Source organism: Myotis davidii, unplaced genomic scaffold, assembly GCF_000327345.1.
Source record: "Myotis davidii unplaced genomic scaffold, ASM32734v1 scaffold172, whole genome shotgun sequence".
Taxonomy (NCBI): Eukaryota; Metazoa; Chordata; class Mammalia; order Chiroptera; family Vespertilionidae; genus Myotis; species Myotis davidii.
Genome location: NW_006284343.1, coordinates 631416 through 644496, shown reverse-complemented (window position 1 = coordinate 644496; position 13081 = coordinate 631416). Strand labels below are relative to the sequence as shown.

Sequence of the window (13081 nt, the reverse complement as noted above, 5' to 3'; positions counted from 1 at the left end):
TTTGCCTTCTAATGCTGGGTTACCTATGACTGACCTTTGATAGCTCCCATATAGTTTGGTTTGGGAGCTGCGTTGGTTGAATCTGACTGTCCATTCCAAAACCAGTGTCATTTATGGAAAGCATATGTGCCGTGGCTTTTGACCCTCTCCAAGTTCAGTATTGATGGCATTCCAACAGAAAGCCAAGTCCTATCTTGCTGTTTTCCCATCTTGTGAGCACTACCTGCAAAGTATTCTCTTTGTCAATTTGCAGAGAGTCTATTTATTAGTCTATTCAATCTGCTGGGAATCACTGAACTCACACATGTGATTTGCTTGTAGATCAGGAACCCCTTGGATAGTGTCTATAACTTCTTTGACCTTTAAATGATTGAGTTCTGTTTTAAGCTCTTAAAATGAACACTCAAGTGGGTTTTATTACAGAGGAAAGTAAAGTGACTGTTATTGGCTGTTACCTCATTCCAATTTTCCCTTGTGGACACAGACAAATTGAGAAGGCCTTAAAATACAGGACAAAAGATCTCCCTAGGAAGAGGCAGACAGAGAGCCTATTAAGACAAAACCTTAAGCAGTGTGTTGCCGATCACAGGAGATTAGCCTTCTATTAGCCTGCACCTTTGCAAGGGCACTTGGCACAAAAGCATTGCCACTGACTACAGATGATGGAAGAGGTAGGTGGCTGATGGAAGTCAGAGCATTCGATAGGCTCTTGAACGTCCCTGTGTTGCATTTTCTATACTTGCTCCACCGTGTGTTCTTGTGTCTCCAGCACAGTGTGATACAAGAAGAATGAGTCTTCCTACTGAGTCAGAGGTTTTGATTCTTCATCTATGAATGCCTGTACAAGCAGAGGTGACCACAGTGAGTGATACCGAAAAAGAGAAGTGGCACTGTTCCCAGCATCTCTTAGGTTGGACGTTTCATTGTGCTGGGCACTGAGGAGCTCAGGGAGGGGCAGATATCACTTTCCCCTTAAACCTGGTGGTAAGATGTGAAAACCTTCACTGTGAGATACTTTATATTTATCGAAGTACTAGAGGCCCAGTGCACGAATTCGTGCATGCGTGGGGTCCCTCAGCCTGGCCAGTGATTGGGGCCGATGGGGGGACCCGCCGGCGGGGGGGAGGGACCACGGGAGGTTGGCCGGCTGCGAGAGGTTAGCTGTGGGAATGCACTGACCACCAGGGGGCAGCTCCTGCGTTGAGCGTCTGCCCCCTGGTGGTCATCATGTGTCACAGCAATCGGTCAACCAGTTGTTTGGTTGTTTGGTTGCTTAGGCTTACATATATACAAATACCAATGCTTGTAGAGGAACATGCAAACAGCCTTTATGAATTCTTTAAGTCAGTCAACATTTAAACACCCGAGACAATGTGCGAACCGTCACTGAGGGTTGTGAGGACTGTTGCTGCCCTTGAGGAGGTCAGTATTGCCAAGGATACTCTGGACATTCTATCAGAACAGCCTGCCAAGAGCACAAACTCTATGGCAGAATACCATAAAAAGTGGCATGATGCTGTGGGTCCAAGGAAGGTGCTTAGGTTTGAGATCTTTCTTGGCAAGTGCTGTAGGGCTCAGAACAAGTCACCCCAAGTTGTGCAGACTGTTTTGAGCTAAAAGCAACTTTAGTCACATGCTCAAGAGAAAACTTCTGTCCCTTCCTTAACTATACAGAAGAACCTGAATTAGGGGATAATAAGGGATGATCAGACATAACCTCTTCCACCTATTGATAGGCGGGACAAACTTCTTATCATCCTGCACCTTTGATGCTCCCAAGGCACCTTGTGTCATCCCTAGCTCAGGATGTCTTATATACCTCTGTTCTCTTTCTACCTCTAACCCTCTCCTGAAGGTGGGGTCTTTGACACTCTCATGTATTTTGGGTTCCCATACATATGCATGCATTAAATTTGATTATTTTCTTTAGCTGACCTGTCTCATGTCTATTTGATTATTAGATCCTGAGGTAGAGGGAAGTTTGTTCCTCCCCCACAGTGCAAAGGAGCTTTTCCAGCATTCTGCTTTTGTGGTTAATTCTTGATTTTCTAGGCGAATGCAGGAAGATGGTGCCATAGGTAAGCCACAGAAGGAAAGCACTGAGAAATTGATTTGCATTTGGCTTGGAATAAATCATTTGCTTTGGGAAGAATGCCCCATTTCTGTGCGTGGTAGGCTATTAAAATGATTTTCTGTTCCTTGAATTCAAGCTGTCAGACAAACAGGATGCAATCAAGGGGAACATTCTGGGTGGTAGAGCAAAAGGCAGTTTGGGAGTTTTTATTTTTAATCCCTCGGGCTAATTCATCCAGCAGATAATCTGCCTATGGAAATTTGAGTGGTGCTTGGTTTGAACAAATAGATTTCCCACATTAAAATCAAAATTCAACCCTAGCCAAAAATGCAGCAATATGGAGAAAGAATTCTAATATGTTTTGAAAATTAAACATTTTTTAGCTGCTGATTTTATTAAAATTATTTGTAAGCATTATAAATGCAGCCAGCATGGCCTCCCTTTTATTTGAGGCTGACTGGAGGAGGGGATGGTAAGAAATGTTTTATATGGTAATAAAATTAACTTTTGTTTCAACTTAATTAGAATGCCACTTTGCACCCATGTAGGATAGATAACATTTATTCAACAGATGAGCCTTGGCAATACTGCAGAACTTTAAAATCTTAACAGAAAGAATATGCTATGAACTAAGATAGTTTTTTCCATTCTAGGACCAGAGGAAGAAATATTGGCTTTGTAACTGAGAAATGTAAACATTATTGGCATTTGAATCCCCACATGTCATGTAACTTTCTTGTAGAAACAGATGGGATGCTCTCATTGGGAAAAAAAAAAATTAGAAGCCAATCCTCAAATCAGATTTTCAGCAACTTGTGAACAGCCCATGCAAGTTTCTAAAGCTACGAACATTTAAGAGGAGAGACATACTAGTCATTCATATTTGGCTAAATGGCGCCAACATCTCATGAAAACTAAAATGTAAGATGAAAACTAAAACTAAAATGCCACTGCTCATTCCACAGCACCACCAACCTGAAGTTTCCATTTGGTTCTTGGTCCCAGGGCTACCTTGGTGTGAAGACATATCGATATGCCATCAGGCAAAGCTGGTCTCCACTCATTCTCTCCAGCAGGGCCGTTCATCACCTCCTTCCCTGTCATTCCATTCAAAGAACGCTCTTTGTATGGAAGTGACACATTGGGATTTGTGACCTTACCCGTGTATGGGCATATTTCCCCAGTCCCTTTACCCAAGGAGATTCTCCTGTCAGTTCAACAGAAGACACTAATCAAAATCTCAACTATCTCAACAGTGACAGCTGGGGAACTGAAAGTTCCACCACGCAGTTCAGTGTGGTGCAGCCTTGCAGGTCCGGCTCACAGACCTTTTGTGATGGTGACCAAGGTTTCCCTGTGTGCGCCCAGCTCTCACTTCCGGTGACATCTGCCCCTCAGTCTGGCTGGGCCTCTTCTATCAGAGCCGCGGCGCTGTGCCACTTGCCCCTCATCCGAACAATCCTGAAAAGTTGGTGTCATTCTCTCTCTCGTGTCTTGTCCATTCGCAGACTAAATCTTAGAGAAATGGAGTCTTCACTGTCTGTCACAGAGTTGGAAAGTGAAAAAACTGGGATTGTGTCCCACGTCTGCATGACTAGATTATAAATGGTGCATGAAGACTAAGGTCATGTTCTTGGAGGTGCGTATCTTTTGTATATAATAAGGCTCCAACCAGATCCTAGAATTGAGATTATGTGGTATTCCTGGGACTCCAAGCACCAGGGATGCAGGGAGATATTTGGGGATCTGTGGTTGTTTGCCAGCTTTCTTGACATAGGTCTACACACTCTAGGGAGAAGCTCAGCTCTTGAATTGCACATCAGTATACACAAGCACAAGGGACCTTCAACCAGCAAAAGGCCACCTGACGGAGCCATGAAGAATCTGAAGAAGTGTCAGCCAGGAAAGAGGCTCCAGAAAGAGCTCACTGGGTGATGCTGTTTCATGGCGAAGAACGCTTCCAATGGTGAGGCTACGCAACCAGGTGGGCTGGAGGGAACGACTGTTGCCTTTAGACACCCTTTGGAAATACGCCAAAGGGTCTGAACACAAACGGAAAAACAATGGAATGTGGATGATGTCACAGAGCATCCTGAGGAAAGCAGCAAGGGTAAAGCTTCCTACTGCTTGGATCCAAAGTCCACACTTATTTTGGCATGAATTCCTTCTGCAGCCAGAAACCTGACTCTTACGGAGTGATCAGTCTTAATCATAAGGGCTCAGTGCTGAAGAGAAGGTGTGTGAGTGTGTGTGTGTGTGCGTATGTGTGTGTGTGATCTGGTTCCCGATATGGGAGTTAGAGCATCAACATTCCCCCACACATGTTGTAGGCAGTTTATGATTTCAGTATAATCAGGCAAAGGCCATTTTCACTGAGGGAGACAGAAAATTGGCTTGCTCTCCTCAAGGGTGTTCTCCAACTGTGATCAGAAACCTGCCTTCTCCTCCAATAATAATGGTGATTCTGGGCCCTCCTCTGGCTGGGGAGAGACTGCACAGCGTTATTCGAAGAGGGCTAGCCAATTCTTAGAAACAGAAGGACCCAGCCCGGAGCGTGCTTTTGCTATACAGAGCCTTACCTCCTCTCTCTGGCCCGCATATTCAAGGAGGCACAATTCTTCTGCCTTAATCATCCAGGGCAAGGTACTGAGCAACTAGGAACCACCCCCATAGCCCAAAGCCTGCCAAATTATTCAAACTGGCCAATTATAAACTATTCACCCCGGCCTGCCTTTCCTTTCCGTGCAAACCCCGACAGAGACCATGACCTAGACCTTCCCCTCACTCCTATCTCCCACCTCCTGACCACCTGGTGTCATTCCCCTGAGGTCTTCTGTGGCATGCCACGGCTCCTGTCCTATGAATATAATAAACTTTATTTTTCCTGAGCCCTGACGCCATCTCCTCTTGTGGCCACACATGAATGGCTCTCTTAAAAAAGAATACAAAACAACCTAAGGTGGTGAGGTGGGGATGGAAAAAAACCACACAAAAACACATTTCCATCTTCATTTAAAAACAAAACAACAACAAAAAAACTGCACATGGGTAAAGAATGTATTATCATTAGAGTCTAGAATTTTTAAAAAGAATTATTTTGTAATCCTCTCCTGAGGATATGTGCATTGAGAGGAAGGGAGAGGGAGAGAGAGAAACATTGCTCAACTACCTCCCCCATGCATCCCAACCAGGGATGGAACCTGCAACCTAGGGATAAATCCCCACAACCTTTTTGGTATAGGGGACAATGCTCCAAACACTAAGCCACCCCGCTGAGCTAGAATTTTTTTTTAAGTGGGAGTAGTACCTTCCTAAAACTGCAGATGGAGGGTAGTGTCCTGTGAGTGTTTTAGCCATGGGAGGTCATTGCCAAGGCTGGTCTAGCGGCTGGCCTGGCAGAATACACCACTCACAGCTTTTCACTCTGTAGCCAGTGGGCCCTGTGAGCTGAGAGAGTCACCCCCCTAGCCTGGAGACAGTGCCATGCCTTCGTAAGTGTCAAATGTGACATATGTGGCTTAATAGGGGATATAATGGCCAGATTTCTAAGGTCAAAGGCCAAGAATTTAGGATTGACCTGGAGTGGGCATTGGATGGGTAGAGGCAGGCCCAGCTCTGCCTGTGGGAGGACAGAGCTCAGGAAGCTGCTGGAGGGCAGGGGAGAGAAGAGGGATAGGGCTCCAGTCAGGCAGTCATTCGGCCACCAGGGAGAGGCAGGGACAAGGGAAGGGAAACGCAGAGCTGGGAGCTGAACAGAGGGGAGAGCCTTAGATTTGACTTTTGGCATCAGACTGATTTCTGTTTGAACCTCATCCCTACCGTTTACTTACATGAATCCAGACCAGTTACTCTACCTCTGATCCCCATCTCTGGGAAAAAGGCAACACTGAGAACCCACTCAGATAACCCTGTGTCACAGGCAGGTGCCCATCAATGCCACTTTCACAGGAAGCTGATCACGTGGACAAAGCAGGCGCTTTGCCTCAGCTGATCTGAAACAGCCACTGTGACAACCACAGAGGCAGACGTTAGGATTTCTAAAGCTCCCGACGTGAAGTGACTGGTCTGTCTTTATTAAATTATGTATAGAATGTCCCTGGCCCTCACTCTCTTTACTGTAATACCCTCAGGCCAGCCCATCCCAACATATCTTCCCAGACCTCAGCGGCATGGCTGGCCTGCGGGGAATGGGCTCCGCAGAGGGGCGAGGCAGCGGGGAGGAGAGGAGGGTGGAATGTGAGGTCGGGAAGCTGCCAGCTGAACACCACTGGTCAGAAAACCTCACCGGGAGCAGGTCTGGGCTGGCGTACACTGCCTCTGACATCGCAATGGTATTCCACCTTCCTCAGAACAGAACTGCATCTGCTTTGTATTTTCACAAACCTGAGAACAAGAGGTATGTTTCTTGGAGTTGAGTCAGTTGAGATCTGATTTTGGGCTCAGCTATTGTATCAGTTTCCCTCCTCTCTGAAACGGCTAATAATTATCATCTTCACTTAGTTTGTTCTCTCTAAGCTCCAGCTACCTTGTGGAATGAGATTAAAGAATATCGAAGAGGTGGAGATAATTAAAGGCTTCCTAGAGGAGGCAGAGAGGTGAGGCAACTTGGAAAGGTCACACTGCCTTTAATAAGTCACCAGTTTGGGCACTACCTTCAGGACTATGGGCTTTCTGATCCTCTGGCAGTAATGCCCCAGCTCCTTCTGAGCTCTCAGAATGATTTCACGGCTCTTAGCAGGGAACGGGTTTTATATAGAAAAGCTTAGAGAGTTTTATAGATAAGTCATGCTTTTGGTTAAACCCCAGGCCACACCGAAGCAGTCCCGGAGCTTCCGAGTGGACAGCCTGCAGTATCTCAACCTCCGCTCCCCCCACTTGTACGATTTTCACCCTACGTGCTGCACAGTTTTTAAAACACACAGCTACTTGGCTATTTAGTCAGGGCACGGACCTCTTTCCCCTTAGATTGTCAAATGAAAGAAATGATAACAGCCAACACAACAATAGCCGTCCATATGAATGAATCAAAATTATTTTCACCTAATTTTTTTTTTGTCAGATCAGCAAGACATATTTTTTTGGTGTGCCGCAGAATTGTAATTTGTTTAACTAGTCTGTCTGCGCCATGGGATGGGAAAGGTTGGGAATCGCTGTACTAGCAACTTGGAAACCTGAAGATGTGGGACGTGCCAGGAGTTACCTACGCCATAGCAACAATTCTGAGTCGCAATGGAAGGGCGGCCATGAGTAGAAGAAAAATGTCAGAAATCAGAAAGCCCGGTGCCTCAATGCTGACTCAGACTTCAGAGTTTGAGGAGCTGACTGTTTATGGAAGTGACCTGTCAGCAGGTGGTTTTCTTTTCTTTCTAATGAGTCGTTACAGCATGTCTGTCTATATCTTTAGTTGTAAAGACGTGATTAATTACAGACCAATGACAGCATATTTTACCACACAGTTTCAAATTCTCAATGCCACTCTGTTGTCCCCTCAGAGCCATGGTAGAGTGACAGAGACATAAAAAGAGACGGTTTTATGAACGATCATTTCCACAGGAAATTAAAGGCGCACCCTTTTCCACACTGTTCCACGTCAGTAAGTAAAGCTGGGCTGGCTAAGCCATCATGTTTTCAGTCTCTGAATGTTACTTCCCTTGACTGATCTATAAATGGCACAAACACTCTTAATCAGTTTGGTCCAGTGCTCCCCAGAGATGATATGAGACAGAAAGACTATTCCCAGCCATAGACGGTGCAGCAGTAAAGCCTGCCTACTGAGCCAAGGGAAGCACCGTGCAGGTGCCTTAGCAGGCGTTCTACAAAACAGATGAGCTTAAGAGAGCAGGTGAGCAAGGGGCTCAGGCTTGAATCGCTGTGTAACCCACCACATGGTCTTACCTTAGTTACGGATAATGAAGTTCAGGTCCAAACCCCATGGCCTTTTGCGTCTTGTAAGAGGGCCGCAGCGAGGCACCTTTTGTCTCTCCTTCCTCGGGCTTTCTCTCAAGCTGTCAGCACCTACCGCCATGGAGATGAGAAAGCCCACAGGAGAATCTCGCTCTTTGCCTTTCCGGGAGCATTCACCACACACAAAGGCCACTGAGTTCTGCTTCGCTCTAGTGAATCAACACTTTCTTTAACGGGTTCCCATGCCTACACGAGTGGACAGCCTTGCCAACGGTGGCTCACAGAAAACAAGAACCAAGAAGAAACAGCCTCCCCACTGCCTGTCTACATCTTTGTTTTTCAATCCTATTCAATAATAAAAATCTCCCCCAAATAAAAAAAAATGGCCAAAAATTGCCCCTAAATTTCTCACTGTTCCAGAGGGCTGGACTGTCTTCTTATGAAGACCTCCAGGTCTTGTACAACTTCTTTCCAGTGTGTCTTTCTTAAGTGTAGGTGCTCTATTACTGTCATTCTAAAGATTTTTCTGTGTAAGTACACACCCTGTGTAATCCTACACCCAAGGCAAACAACTTCTTGCCCAACATCATTTCATTTGGGTTCTGAGGAAGTGTGTGCCCCTAGAAGACCAGTGATAACCTCAGCAGTGGTTCCAAGGACAACGTTTAGATGTTTTTTCTGAGAAGTTGGTATTGTTCTGTGCCTTGCTTGCCTCTTGTACATTTGGGATGAGGGAGAGCCTTGGCTTCTTAGTCAATGTCCATTATTCACCCACAAGGAAGGTTTATAATTTGGGTCAAGGGAATGTTGACATGTGTAAGAAATTAGTGAATGCTGGTGTCATTTACTGAGATGATGGGAATGGGAGAGAAGAGATTTGAAATGGGGGACTCAATAGCTGAGGTTCTGTTGCGGTAATAGCATATGCTCTCTGACAACCAAATGAAGACGTCAGGTAGACAGTATATTATTCTGGAGTTGAAAGGAGAGATCCAGAACAGAGGTACAAGATGGGAAGTTATCAGTATATACATGGTATTTTAAACCATGAACATGGACGGGGCCACAGCAGAGAGTAGTTAGAAGAGATGGGTTCCAATGATGAAGCCCTGAGCAACCCAATCTTAGGTTGGGAAGATGAGGAAGATCCAACAAGGGGTCCTAAGAAGGAGAATTGCTTGAAATGGGAGGAAAACCATGATGTGTGGTGTGAAGTGAGGAAAGTGTGACAAGAGAAAGGAGTGATCACCTGTCAGGGATGAAGGAAGGTCAAGATGAGGACTGAGAACTGACCACTGGATGTGGCGATGTGATGTCGCTGGCGACTCTGTTGAAAGATGTGTCAGTAGAGTTTGGGAGGCAAATGCCTGATTGGACTAGGAACAAGGTGGAACAAGGTGAGCGGAAGTAAACACAATATGCACCCCGTTTATTGGGAGTGAGGCTGTCAGATGGAGTAGAAAACCATGATGATGGATGGGAAGGGATTTGGGGTTCAAGAGAGATTTACTTTTCATGAAGGGAGCTTTTTACTTTGCACTGTTTTAATGTGGGAGATGTTATAATTCATCAGATAAAATGTTGCCAAGTTATTAATTTTCAAGTAAATGTCCTACAATTACTCTTGTGTGTCATTTCTTTTAAAAGTAAGTATGTTGGCCTGGCTGGCGTGGTTGAGAGTCAACCTAAGAACCAAGAAGTCACGGTTGGATTCCTGGTGGGAACATGCCTGGGTTGTGGGCTCCATTGCCAGTGTGGGCTATGCAGGAGGCAGCCGATCAATGATTCTCTCTCATCATTGATGTTTCTATCACTCTCTCCTTCTACCTTCCTCTCTGAAATCAATAAAAATATATTTCTTAAAACAGTATTTTGGGTACTTCTGAAGAAGGTATCCTGTTTGGTCTCTTGGGTTTACTGCAGAATCCACATGATAATCAAAATGATTAATTCCATAAAGAAATACGAAATAGAGAAAAAGAGCCTGACTCCTACATGGCACAAAGTAGAAACTGGGTAATGGACAGAATTGTTTATTGTAACCTGATTTTCCCTAGCCAAGGACAAGTCTTAAGTTTTCTCATACAGCTTCAGTCACTGCTGACACTATGCCTGCAGACAGATCCACACCAACTACAAGTTCCTATAGTTCTAATTGCCTGGCTAATACAGGAAACAGGGGAAGTGTCTGCAGTCCTCACTACTAAACAATGTGTTCCTCTTCCACTCATTATAAAAGTCTCTCCCCCTACCTGTATTCTAAAGTTACCTAAAGCAGCGGCCACCAACCGGTGGTCCATGGACCACTTGTAGTCCGTGAGAGCCAAAAGGTTGGCGGCCGGTGATCTAAAGCACACTGGTTTATTTTCTTCTCTCTGGTCAAACTGTGCTAAAGTGGAATAGATTTCAAAATCTGGAACCAGAAATAAATCAGTAGTAAGTTGGTGAGCATATACTTCCTTTCAAATCACTTCATTTTAAAATTGAACAGTGAGAATTAATAAGAATGTCTGTTTGGGTTATTTTCTTTTTTCTCCTGATTTTGAATGAATTGGTTTTCTGGCTGGTTGTTGCACCAACTCCCAAACACACATATTACCAAGCAATGACCTGTGAGAACTGCCAAAATGTCTGTGCCAGGCACAGTCAGAGGAGGATTCAATTCAAAATGTGAACCCTCAGAAGAACATTAACACAACAAGAATTCATTGCTTGATATCCTCTCAAGTTGGCCCTCAGTCTCTGCTTAAGCATTTTCATTGACAAGAAACTCACTGACCCTTCACATGTCTGTTCCTGTTTGATGATGATTCAACTCTACCAACGAGGAAGTCCTTCCTTAAACTCAGATAAAAATATGTCTCCCTGTAGCATTCACAAGACTTTCCTGTCTTCATGCTCTCCCTCTGCAGAATATGTTGTATACTAGCCAAAAGCAGTTAGTTCTTCAGACAAAAAAAAGAGATAATAATTTTATAGTTGCTTCTTACCTCCTAACTCAGTCTTTACTTCTTCCATTGAAAAATCTACAAAGCATCCTATTATTCCTGATATGCATATTGATTATTTAATTTGTCCTTTTTGAGAGCGACAAGGGCATGGTCAAATGCTAAAATGATGAATCATGAAGGCAATAGGTGCCAACCAGGGCTGCTGGCAAATTGTAAGAGTGGGCTCTCTGAGGGGGATTGGTAGAGTTTTCCAATTTCTGTGGTGCAAATACTCCATCCATGGCCAATTTCAAATTACTGAGGGGACTTCCCTGAATGTGGAGTTGGTAAGAGGTGTGCGCAGTTGGCTCTTGTGAGCTGATGTGAGTCGGCTCCAGCACAGCCCTGTGTGATGAGCCATGGCAGGGTTTCCTCAACATCCTAATGTCCTGGTTGTTCTCCTCTGAATATCTTTTTACACATCCAGCCCAGAATCAGTCTCAAATCCACTTAAAATTCAACTGCAAATGTCCAATTCCATCAAAATCCGACTTCAAAGCATCTATGAATGTGTGTTTGTGTGTGTTTGCGTGTGGGATCGGGTATACAGAGAAAGTCTCTAGCTTCTAATATTTGGATCAGAAAAAAAAATTGCTCTTTAGTTGATATATTAGGGCACATGCTCATTAAATTATATATACCAATACACACTCATTAAAGTTGTCGTTTGTTTAATGGAATGAAAAAGAAATGGGTTTAAAGAGGGATACTGCAAAAAATGATTTAGAGTTTTAAATATTCCCATATAATTCAGTAAACATTTATTAAGTCCTTATGACACATTAAGGAAACTATAAACATTCCACTTAAAACTCTACTAGTGAATAGACTTGTTCTTATGTTTAGCCTTTTTCTCTCTTGGGTAGGCTCCCACTTTCTTACAAACCATGGATATGTTTGTTTTTGTTCTTTGGTGAATCCATTCTGCAGTAGTTACGTGTGAGTCACATTTCCCAAGGGCTATAATTTATGCCTATGTTATATTCATACTGAATGCAGCTGTTGAAGATAAGCCATGTTAGCACTGAATCAGCATTAGCAGAAAAAACAAAAATGCTTATTTGGCTGGATCGTGGGATCTGGGATGGTGAGAAGTATGAGATGGAGAAGGTGGAGCAGTGAGCAGCATCTGATAAGCCAGGTTAAAGAATTTTGATTATTCTAAGGAGGGTGAAAGGGCTTCCACCAAGGGAGGAAGACAATCTGATTAGCATTCAAGAGAATGCATTCTGGCAGTGGTGGTGAGAATGGATTGGATAGACAACAGATGGGGTGGGCGAGGCAGTAAGGGAGATATTGTGTAACCTAGGGAAATGGAACTCAGGGAATACACTCAAGAGATACTTGGAAATCAGAATCCAGGATCATCAGAAATCCATTGGAGAAGGAAGGGTGAAGAAGAGCCCGGGATGGACTATTTGTAAGAGTAGAGGGATGAAGAACAGTCAGGGTAATTCCAAGAGCCGGTGCAACTGCAGTCAGTCTTCAGATTGGGTGGCAAGAAGTTGCTGATTTAATTTCCCTGTTAAATAATGGGATGGTGAGCAGAAGAGACAGGAATAGAGATTTCAAGGGAATGGAAAACATCTGAAATAGTCACTGTCGGGAAGTTGAAGAGTACGTCATGTGGGGCTGCGTTGAGGGCCTATTCTTAGTAACATTTCTCAAGATTCTAGTTGAATGTGTGTCTTCTGAAGAAAGTGTTCCAGGCGCTCCTGAGAGGTCTTCCCATTTCCCTCTAATGACCTGTTTCTCTAATTTCTAATGAAGGCCATCCAACGAAACAAACACTTCCTGATTGAAGAATTTTAACAAGGGAACTTGTGCAGTTCTTGGTTTCCAGATCAACCACTAAATGGCTTTTTTTTTGTGATAAAAGAGCAGTGAAATTCCCACCAAGTATCTGTTGAGAAAACATTTGCTAGAGATACCCCTCCCCTTCCAAACACATCCCTCAATCAGGGAGGAGACAGAGCTCCTGGGCAGAACAATGGGCGCTGTCCTGTGGTGGGACTCCAAAATTCAGTCAAGGAACAAACCCCAGTGAGGTCATGTCTCGTTTGGGATTAAATGGCTAACTCTGATTCTGGGATCACATGAAGAAAAATGCACA

At 44.3% G+C, this 13081-nt stretch overlaps 1 protein-coding gene across 4 annotated transcripts in view; it reads right to left on the bottom strand.

Moving 5' to 3' along the window:
• KCNJ16 (potassium voltage-gated channel subfamily J member 16) overlaps positions 1-13081 on the bottom strand; it is a 39208-nt gene that overhangs the window by 13096 nt on the left and 13031 nt on the right. For 2 of the 4 annotated variants that reach the window (XM_006754588.2, XM_006754590.2), the window contains exon 2: positions 7970-8089. The exons of the other annotated variants lie outside the window; for them this stretch is intronic. The gene's annotated coding sequence lies outside the window, so the exon portion shown is untranslated. The remainder of the gene's footprint in view (positions 1-7969; positions 8090-13081) is intronic. 4 annotated transcript variants of the gene reach the window in all.